Source organism: Ascaphus truei, chromosome 18, assembly GCF_040206685.1.
Source record: "Ascaphus truei isolate aAscTru1 chromosome 18, aAscTru1.hap1, whole genome shotgun sequence".
In the NCBI taxonomy this organism is placed as follows: domain Eukaryota; kingdom Metazoa; phylum Chordata; class Amphibia; order Anura; family Ascaphidae; genus Ascaphus; species Ascaphus truei.
The window spans coordinates 17,170,400-17,181,929 of NC_134500.1; the positions used below are offsets into that span (position 1 = coordinate 17,170,400).

At 40.0% G+C, this 11,530-nt stretch overlaps 1 protein-coding gene across 1 annotated transcript in view; it reads right to left on the reverse strand.

Annotated features, from left to right (window-relative positions):
• WDR72 (WD repeat domain 72) overlaps positions 1 to 10,747 on the reverse strand; it is a 131,787-nt gene extending 121,040 nt beyond the window's left edge. Inside the window, exon 1 of the mRNA XM_075575719.1 lies at positions 10,682 to 10,747. The gene's annotated coding sequence lies outside the window, so the exon portion shown is untranslated. The remainder of the gene's footprint in view (positions 1 to 10,681) is intronic.
• Positions 10,748 to 11,530: the final 783 nt, after the last annotated feature.

Below are 11,530 nucleotides of genomic sequence, written 5' to 3' on the forward strand. Positions count from 1 at the left end.
GCCAGTGACGTCACGGAGCTGGTTCACCCTCATTGGGCGAACCGCTCACGTGACCGGCCTGTCGCGCCGGCAAGCGGGGGAATTTTAAATTCCCCTAAGACCTGCGCTTCCGCAAGCACGCGGAAGCGCAGGTGAGCCACTACTAAAGCCGCTCTAATTGCGGCTGTAGGGGCTCAGTGCTGAGCGGGAGCGCGCATCAGCGTGCTTCCGCCAGCAAGCAGGCAACATGGCCGAGGCCTTAGACACATAAGGTTAGTGCATACACTGTAGGTGCAGACAATGACATTTGAGATTTCCGTCAATCAATACGCCAAAATGCCATTTGCAACTCTCAGTAGAAAGGCCCCATAGAATTAATGGTTCGTACTGGTCAGCTACAATTTTAGACCAGAGATCCCCGCAACTATGAGGTGATCACTTCTGTGACAAGTAAAACAGCCATTGTGAAATCTCTTGTGCCCAGAGTTGTTGCATCAACTCAAATAATCTCTGTACACAACCTTGGACTAGACATTCCATTGTCATGTATGAACACACCATTCTTCCAAACAGTGTCTCCATTTTGACACCTTGTGGCTAGTGCTGCATTAGGTCTGCCAGACATTCAACTTTCGGAGCACCAATCAGCTTTGCTGTTATCTATTTTAGATTTTCTTACCAACTTATAACTGTGTGGGGGTTTGTAGTGTATGGTAGCAACAGAACTCAAGAGCTAGACGCCTAGTGCAGGAGACGTTCATTTCTCCATTTCCTCTCCTCATTTGAATAACAACAGATAGCCACAGCTACTATTTAGCCAGCAAGCAAATCATTATATATAGAGATAGATAGAGAGATAGCTCAACCCCCTTATAACGCGGTGCTTGGGGTCCAAAGTATCACATTGCGTTATAAGTGGATCTCGTTAGAAATAATGTACAATTGTATGCAATGTACAATAAAGTATTTAAGATACCAATAATCGTGTTGTAAAGTATTCGTTAATACGAAAATTGGGAGCCACGCTTGCATCGCGTTATAAGCGGATTGGCGTTGTAACGGATCGCGTTATAATCAGTCTAATCAGTCATTTAGTCTTCAACTGCAAAGCCCCTCATTTCAGATTTTATTAGGTTAAATACTAAATATAACTGCAATTTGCTTTATTTCACATCATGTTTCTATAAAGACTTGCTTTGTCAGCTCGATTTGTAGGTATGATCTTAAGCTCCATTGTACATTTTGCCATAAAGTATCTTTCTGTATTCCTCCAATACTGTATGGGTGTAGAATCCATTGTAGAGAACTATGCTTCCGGTCCCTTTAACGCTTAATGGCTGTTACATGGATTTAACGATAAATCTATTAGTATATTAGATGTGCAGTCATTGCAGAGATGGAATATAAAGGCTACAATAACAACAATTACTTATGACCAACCATGGCTTTGACCTCCAGATTCTATCTACCCACCTACAAAAATACAGTCATTTACTGCACAATATTATGAGCTTTGGATGCTTCTTGTGACACGTGTGACAAAAAAAAAGTACGTATCCATAACTCATACAACCATAACATTAAGCAAAGTTTCATCAGGCTTATTCTCAAAAAAGGCTAGAATATATTCAGACTTCTTGTTGTAAAAAAAATAATTAAATATCCTTTGTGAGCACAGTCACATGTCTCTGCCACCCTGCTTTTCCCCATTATCTCTTAGCATACAGGGGTTCTACTGCAGCAAGGGATTCTGGGAAGTGACATGCAAATGAGCACACTGTGACCTTTTACTTCATGTCCATTTTAACATGGACCCCTATAAACTTATGCCTGCCGTATTACACAGCTTTTCAGTACAGCCTGGGTTAAAGTGCAGAGCCAGTAAACCTACTGACAGACAGCTATTTCGACCTTTTGGGTCTCATCAGTGTGAGGTTGGTTATACTGGCTTTGCAATGTAAAATGGAATTCCTATTTTTTTTTTAATGCATTATTAGAACCTTCTATCATAGTTGGAAGGAACAGACACAAGTGTCTGTCACTTCTAGGTAGACGGAGAGGTACAAGAAGCCTCCAGTTGCATGCGCTCGAAGTACCTATGAATCCACTAGTAAATCAATACGTAAATGGCCAAGTAGTTGGAGCCTAGAATGGTTGGTACTGTGATGGAAGAAATAAACCCAACACATACAATGTGGGAAACATTGAGAAGAATATAAAAATAAATTGTCTTGGTTCAAAGTAAACTAAAATAAATTGGGCTTGGTAGTGATAATAAAGGAAACAAAGTGTTGTGTTCTTGTTTCTTGCTTAATAGCAGGGAGAAATACCCCCACACGATTGCAGGATGAACCTGTTTCTTCCTGCTGTCACTGGCAGCTGCTCCATAATTTGCAGCAGGACAAAAGGCCGGAGAGCAAAATGCCCTTTTGCCTGAACCCTGCTGCGGGTCACAGCCCAGCTGAAGGGGGTCAGAAAGGGACCATGGCACGTGCCGTCTTATTTTCTAGTAGGTCTTTTTTTATTACACGATAATGCTATCTTTTAAATCGATTAACAATCAGCATACTTCAGGTCCTCTTTATGCACCAAGTAATGTTACATCAGCGTTCCACAGTCACAGTCCCAGAAACCTTTGCCATGCTGTGTGTATGAAGCAGATTTAAACCTTATGATTAAAATTATTGAATAAAATGTTCTGGCTATCATTAAAAAAACAAGCAACGTTAGACACGTGCGATCGCTTTAGGAAAGTGAGCGAATGTTACCCCTTTTTTAGAGAAAAAAGGTTGATTCGATACACGGGTCTGCCACGAGTGCGCCCCAATGCTAAAAAGTCAACGGGCATCGCATATTCATTTCATTTCGGTGACTTTCGCTTTCCAAATTCAATACAATTTAGAAAAAGAAATATGTATCAATTTGAGCCATTTCGGTAGGACTTTTGGAAGCACCCCTACATTATGCAGCACTTATCATCTGAGATCGGACTCCAAAAGACTGTTCATGGTCCCAAGGTTCAGCAAAGTATCCGGCCGCTCCTCCTTCTCTTACCGTGCACCCCAAACCTGGAACAATCTACCGGAGACTCTCACAGCCGCCACCAGTCTAAATTCTTTCAAAAATAAAGCTGTCTCACATTTTAATCTGTCTGTAACTGTTACATACGCCCATAATATATATTATCTCTAACTGTGCATGCAATGTCTTGTATATAATGTATGCCAGGATATCTTGGCTTCAGCACAGGTGGCTCAATCAGTGGCTCTGTCATTTTGATTGAGCTACCTGTACTGAAGGCGGGATATCCTTAAACCTGGCCTGTTGTTGGCCCTTGAGGACTGGAGTTTTAGTGCCACAGCCTTAAAACGGATTTAAATGCCACAGCCGAGTACTTAGAGGAGATGATATAAAAAAGGTACAGTAGCACCACAGTGTGGATGCTGAAAATCAGTCATAGAGCATGTAGCACAGCAGCACGACAAACACCCCAAGCCAGGCACAGCACAACAAAACATTAATAAGTAGTATACAACAGCATTATTTCTGTATAGCAAAAATATAGTTTGTACTGTAGTTGTGTTTGCCTGCTCATACAGGACGTAATGAATTGTAATCATATAATAATAGGTATGTATTACAGGTTGAAGAAACCTTGCACAATTGAACTTCAGCATAATTACACATGCTACCTATGGATTGTGTGTAAGGCCTGGGACACTTACCCCCTGCATCTGTCATCAGCGCGGCTTTAGCAGCTGCTTCCGCACGCTTCCGCATGCGTGCGGAGGCTCAGGTATTTTGGAGAGACAGGCAAATTTAAAATTTGCCGCTCAGGGAAGCGGAGGAGCGGTCACGTGACCGCTCACATCCAATGGGAGCGATGGACTAGCCCCGCCTCCCGAAACGCCTCCCGACACGCCTCCGGCCTGCGTCCGCCCCGCCTACGCACCGCCCCCAAAGCGCGCTCACTGCCTCGCCTACCAGGACACAAAAAAGCTCCAGTTTGAGCAGGCGAGGCAGAGCAGGAGCGCTGATCAGCGCGAACCCGAGGCACCATGCCCGAGGCCTTATTCTGATTGCCTCTTCTTGGGATGGCCACTGATCTATGCATGGACGAAGGAGCCACCGGATTCCTTGCTGAACCTTGGGACCATGAACAGCCTTTTGGAGTCAGATCTCAGGTGATGAGAGCTGCGTGTGGTAGGGGCGAGGAGCCTGTTCAGATAGGTGGGTATTTTGCCCAGAAAGTATTTGAAGGCAAGACAGGAGAGATTAGCTTTGCGCCTAGACTCAAGCGATGGCCAATCTAGTTCTTAGAGCATTTTGCAGGGATTTGTGTTGTAGTTACATTGTAGGACAAAGCAACGTATTGAGTTGTAGAGGGTGTCTAGATTGCAAAGTGACTTACTGTATATACCTACTCTACATATAAATAACAAATCATTATAATAGCCTAGGACTCATGCAGAGCTGCATACTCTGCCACTTATGTGAAATCAAAAAGTAGCACAATTTTCCATTGAAAGCCTGAAAATTGTTTTTCCCATTGTAATCTTCCAAATAGCAACTTCAGTAGTTGGGAAAGGAGGACACAGCTTTAAAGTAGCAATCCTGGCTGCTCATTACCTAAAGCTGATTGTGTTGCCTCCACCCCCCATCCCTGAGATACAGTATTAGTACTGTGTTTGGTCTGGTTTGCACACGAGAATGGTGGGGATCTACAAACATGTCCAGTAGGGTCACCAATGATGAAAACATGTAACATTATCTAATGACGATATTGACCACCAGAGGGAGCCCCTGGCTCTTAGGTTCATAGGGTTTCCCCAATTTAATAATAACAACTTTAATTCATATAGTGGTTTTCCCACAACTGCAGTATAGTGCACAGTATGTAGCAAAGTAAATAGAAATTATTACAGACACAATCTATGTTTTTGGTGTCTGAGGCACAGGGAGATAAAGTGACTTACTTTCCCAAGGTAACAGGGAGCCGACACCAGGAATTGAACCAGAGTTCAATTGAACTCAGTGTTGACAGAGACAGTGTCGTTACTCACTGAGCCACTCCTTGGTTCGCCTTGGTCTAACCCCTGGCTCACTATTCCAGAATCGAGGGGATGGGTCTCTAGATGTTGGGGGACCTCCGATGAGTTAAGCAGTCGGTGAGGTTAGATTTTCCAAAAAAATGATTACTATATACCTGGGATTGCTGCTTTGAATCAGAGCTATTTCTTGTGTACACTACAATGAACTCTGTTTCAGTAATACCACAGTTTCTCATCTATCAAAGCCAAATACTAGTTACGTATCTTGGTGGAACACCACAATAGGCATATATATTATTACACGGTTGATTAGAGAAATGCAAATGTTTTCAAATTTGCGTTGCAACGTTTTTTGAAGTTCTCTCATTAGTGTAATATTTTCCCCCAAAAAAATTGCATGAAATTGCACAATGCTCATAATTTCTCCAATGTTACAGAACGCGCAGTGCGTACAGGGTCACATGACCTCGGCAATTTACTTTTAATGTTTCACGCACACACAAAAACTGCACATTGTACCCGGTTTGCGAACCTCAGCGAAAAAAGTGCACATCTCCACTGTTGATCCTCAATTATGGCATCTGTGCGCAAACTGGGGGGCGCTCCTGCCATTTTCTTGGGGGGGGGGGGCGGCCCTTACAGAGGCCCCAAACTCTTCCCCAAAGCATTTAAATTAAATGCCGGGGGATCGCGCAAGGCCTCTGTAACTCCCTTACCTGGTCTCCGGTGACGTGTCGCCATGGCAACGTGATGTCACATGACACCGGAGACAAGGTAAGGTGGGTGGGAGCGAGAAGGGGGGGGGAGAGCAGGTAGAGGCATGCAGGGGGAAAAGTTTGTGCACCCCTGTGTTAGGCCACATATAATTCCAATGTTAGCTTGTGTGGCAACTACTGTATATGGCTGTATTGTATATTTGTATGTATGTTTCTATTTCTAGAACGCCCAGCAGATATGATTCGTACAAACATTACAATACAGGGACAACAATAATACGTGTGGGATAAGTGCATCGAGACAAGTTTTTTTTTTAACATTGACAGAAGGAGTCTCTGCCCAAAGAGCTTACAATCTAATCAGCATGTGTGGAGACGAACAGAAACCGTAGGAGTAAATTTGAATGCATTGGTTAGAGTGGGTCTGAGAGCAAACTCTAGTCTGTGTTCATTCCAGCAACATCATTTATTTTTTGGGGGTATTTTAGAATAGGAAGCTTTTTTCCCCCCCCATTGAAGCTTTCAATTCTGCATTAGTCCTTGAAAACATTCAAAGTACTTGCCTAAAATGTAGTAAAGTGATACACAGCCGTAGTTAAAAGCCCAGCACGTGATCTTTCTTTGACACTGGATGATAATGTACCTTTATTGATCTCTTTTACTAAATGTAATCAAATGTTAAAAGAAAGTAGTCTCGATAAATTAAGCGGAAAAACACCCATTAGTTGATGATACTAAAGATGATGCTATTATTAGCAAATTGATGATTATGGCAGCATTATTAGTGAATTGATTATTTGAGGTGCAAGTTTTCATCGCCAGAGATGAATCTTTTTCAGGTCATTGATAAATCCCTATGAAGTGAAAAAGTAAGATCAGTGTTATGCAGCGATAAAGAAATAGGTTAATATCATTTGATATCTTCCTTAGGGCAGACAGCAAAATGTAACAATCATTAATTGTTGTATGTTCTATTTAATAGAACATGAATTTAAGTATCACTGCTATTACTTGGTAACTTGTAGAAATGCCGTTGATTTGACACACTGAATACCATTTAATAGTCATTTTATTCATAACACATGTAACATGAAAGAAACTAGAAAATGGTAACCACCGTGTCACACATGGCTGCGTCATATATATATATATCTATATATATATATATATATATATATATATATATATATATATATATATATATATATATAGATATATATATATATAGATATATATATATTTTAGTGGGTCTGATACTTTATTGTGTTTGCTGCCAGACGGGCCTGCGACGCATTGTAGAACAATGCCTAAAAAAACTGTATATTTGATCCGAATGGCGCCAACATGTTCCCAGGCGTAGTACAATGTGGAAGGGCGAATAATACCATTGTATGACAACTAGAGTACAAATATGTTGAGACAAACTGAGACAGTAGGAAGGAAGTCCCTGACCCAAAGAGCTCACAATCTAAAGATATCCACTTTGGATCGGTACAGCCTCCCAAACCACAAGGGATTATAAAGAGACGCTCATCATATCCAAGCGCACAGATACGACAGCAGTAATCACTATATACTGCCACTATACAAAGAATTTCACGCGTTGGCGATAAGCGACCCTGCAACATGAAAGACAGAACTCACAGGAAGTTAGTTTTGCCATGAGCCCATTACAAGGCAACATGCATTGAACTCATAACATTACAGGAGAAAAGTACAATGATCACAAAGGATAAATGCAATACAACCAATTTCATGTTTTATTTTTTTTTTAAAACAACTTTTTTTTTTTTGTTACTGTCTCATAGCTGCTGGGTTTTTGTTACTAGAGAGAATGACACAAGAAACATTTATTTCATTCCACACAATAATTCACCACAATCAGAGAGAGCACAGTAAGGGCAGCACCATCTCCCAGCTGCTGATTACATCAATGGTTTGCAGCACAAATTCAATTTTATGATGTTAATCTCAGTCTGTCACTCAGACATTTTCTCTGAGGGATATGATTTTTCTCTGGATTTCATTTTGAGAATGATTTTCTTCTTCTGCAATCAATAAAGATATGTTTTCATCAAACGACTCTATCTTGGCAGAATTCAATTGGCCGTTTCAATCCCTTTTGCTGACACAATATTAATTAAAGTGGTTTATGTTGCATCTAAAGTGGAAAATAGGGCACTGAAGCAGCAGAGAATCTAAACACATTTACCCCACACATGATCACCCCACAAACCTTTTTCACTGACTGTCCCGCACCTCTGGAATGCCCTTCCCCTCAGTACCCTCTCTATCCACCTTTAAGACCCACCTTAAGACACATCTGCTTAACAAAGCATATGAATAGCACTGGATAATCCTGGACACATGATGCATAAAGCTTGGCCCCCTGCAGATGCACTTACCAGAACTCCCTCCTACTGTCTCTGTACGTTCTCCCTACCTACCAATTAAACTGTAAGCTCCTCGGGGCAGGGACTCCTCTTCCTTAATGTTACTTTTATGTCTAAAGCACTCATTCCCATGATCTGTTATTTATATTATCTGTTATTTATTTGATTACCACATGTATTACTATTGTGAAGCGCTATGTACATTAATGGCGCTATATAAATAAAGACATACATACATGATCACTTCATACAAAACAGCGGCATAACCCTCCTTTCCTGTAGAAAACCTCCACACAGTGTTTGTTGTTCTAAGAAACAACCCAGATCTTAGCTTATCAAAGGCTTCTCAACTCCAGTCCTCAAGACTGCCCAACAGGTCAGGTTTGTAAGATATCTCTGCTTCAGCACAGGTGGCTCAATCAGTGGCTCAGTCAAAGACTGAGCCACTGATTGAGACATCTGTGCTGAAGCAGGTACTGATTGAGCCACCTACACTGTAGCAGGTACTGATTAAGCCACCTATGCTGTAGCATGGACCGATTGTATCCCTGCTTCAGCACAGGTGGCTCAAACACACATACCCAGCAAGCTCTCAGAAACCCCCCAAAATTACCACAAATTATATATATATATATATATATATATATATATATATATATATATATATATAAAAGTGTCAAAAGGAGTGCTACTCGGCGGGTCTAATTGTATAAAACAAGAAACAAAGAAGTCCAGAGCAACATCCAATGTGACAAAAATACACACTGAAATACCTATATATCTCTTGAAAACGGGGTAATTTAGTTAACCCTTTGGCCAAAGCGTGTAAGCCTGAGAACCACTTTCAAGGCATGACCATAATATCGCAGGTCCTAACACTAACTGATTAAGCAGGGATAGCCTGAAAACCTGACCTGTTGGGCGGTCTTGAGGACCGGAATTGAGCACGACTAGCTTATGGTAAAGAAAAATTGACATTGTCTGAGGTATACTAAACAAGTCACTTTCAGTATTTTATCTTTAGTCATAATGTACAGTACGTACTGTATGACAATATTTTTCTTTTACATTTTCATTTCTTTGTCTTTTCTTTCCTCTTTCTTTCTTTCTTTCTTTCTTTCTTTCTTTCTTTCCCTTCATTTGATGAATTTCCTATTTAATGTTTCATAACCCAGCCAAAATGTCTTAATGCTGTGACTCACTGCTGCATTCCTCCCACATTTAGTTGCAATCTACTGTATCAACAAGCTTGTAATGAAAGAAGCACAAATTGTATAGTCTGTATTGGTCTGCTTTTCTCAGCCATTTGGGCCTTAATGGTGTAATCCCAACAATATCCTACGTGTGTTTATTTTAATAAATCAGTTCTGTAGTATTAGATAATACTTACTACTTTTTTTTTTTAAATTCAACTCTTAATGCCGTTGTTAATGAGATGTCATATAATGAGCATCCTTTGATTTCTATAGCAGGTTTTAGCCACTTCCCCAGCAGTGCAAGATCTTTGCAACACTTTCCTGTTTGTGATAATTTGTTGCCAATTTTCCCAGCAGTTTGAGCTACAAAAGGTAACAATAGATAATGTTACCTTAGTAATATAAGAATACATTGTAGCTGCTGAGTTACACAGGGCGCAGGATGGATTGAAACTGAAAGGCAGCCATTTGGTGAACCTAGGGAAGCAAGATCTTTGCTGATCGATCATGGGAGAATGAATCGTACGGCAGCTAAGGTAATTCGTTTTCAATAAAAGGTAATCAAAGACTTCATATTTTTTTTTTTTTTTTTTAAAGTGCCGCTTGGACTGCCTCTTTAATGCACACGTGTGACCTGTTCATATCCATGTAAAATGAATACGCTGTATTCTATAATGATGTTGATTATCTTTATATATTACTGTCTCAACCATTTTCTTTCATATAGAAAGAAATGTAAGTTTAGTATGTTTTTTTTCACAAATACCCTTGCATTGTATACCAAGCCATGAACAATAAACAGAACAGACTCTATTTTTTCATACCACTTAGATTGTAAGCTCTTTAGGGCAAGGACTACTTTTCCTATTGTTTTGTCTGAAGCATGTATTCCCATTGAGTTATAATATTATGTCATGTGTATTGTAATGTGCTATATAAATAAAGACACACACGTTTCCGACTCCTATTTTAAGATAATTGATTAACAGTTTAATTATCCAAAGACTGCCCTGAAAGTTATCAAATAAGAGAGGCTATTGCTTTAACAAACTACAGATGAAAATCCAACACAGTGCTAAATCCATATCCAACATGTGGTCCTGTGTAAAATAGCTACAATATAGACATTATTCTTCACTATTTCTCATAGAACAAACTTTTCTGGATTCTCTTTGTACCTGTCACATATTCATTCTCAGCAGGTTCATTAGAGAAACCATTTAGCCAAAGCGTGTTATTGTTTGAGATAACTCAATTTTTAGCAACAAGGTATATATATATATATATATATATATATATATATATATATATATATATATATATATATATATATATATAGAACGTACCTTACAAGATGTGGTGTAGGCTTGCTCTCCTCATACCTCAAGCTGTCACTAACTCATTTAACAAAAGAACCTGATGATCAAGCTGCTAGTGTTTTGGGTTACACTAGAGTAAGACCAGTCGTGTTGTAAGGATAAACATAGGTAGCATCGAACCCAAAACAAGGAGAGGGAGAAAACATTAACACTTCTTTCACATGGTTAGCAGTGCAGTTCTGTTCATTAGTAGCTTCATTAAATACATTTTAAAAAAAAGGCTCCCAAGACACCGAAATCAATCTGTGCATAGAATATTTGCTTATGTAAGTCTACTTTGCCATGTGTTAAACTCAAAGAATAAAGAGCTGGTTTGTAAATGTAATAGAGGAAAGAATAGTATTTACTGTAAACATTGCACACATTATTTATGTATACACACCGTGATCTGTATACTTGCTCATGTTGGACTGGGACTGCAGTGCTACAGAACTGCTTTGTATAAATTACTAATATAGAATTAAGAGGATGGGGGGCCTTTGCAATCACATTTAAGCCTAGTCAGGCATTTTTTCCTAGTCTCTAGTGTAGGAGTGGCCAACTCTGATCGCAAAGGGCCACCAACAGGTCAGGTTTTTTTTTATTACTTGAATTTTTTATTGCTCTTTTTAATTTTTTTTTAATAATAATAATAATAGTATGTTCTTGTATAGCGCTGCTAGTTGTACGCAGCGCTTTAAAGAGACATTTTGCAGGCACAGGTCCCTGCCCCATACAGCTTACAATCTATATTTTTGGTACCTGAGGCACAGGGAGATAAAGTGGCTTGCCCAAGGTCACAAGGAGCTGACACCGGGAATTGAACCAGGTTCCCCT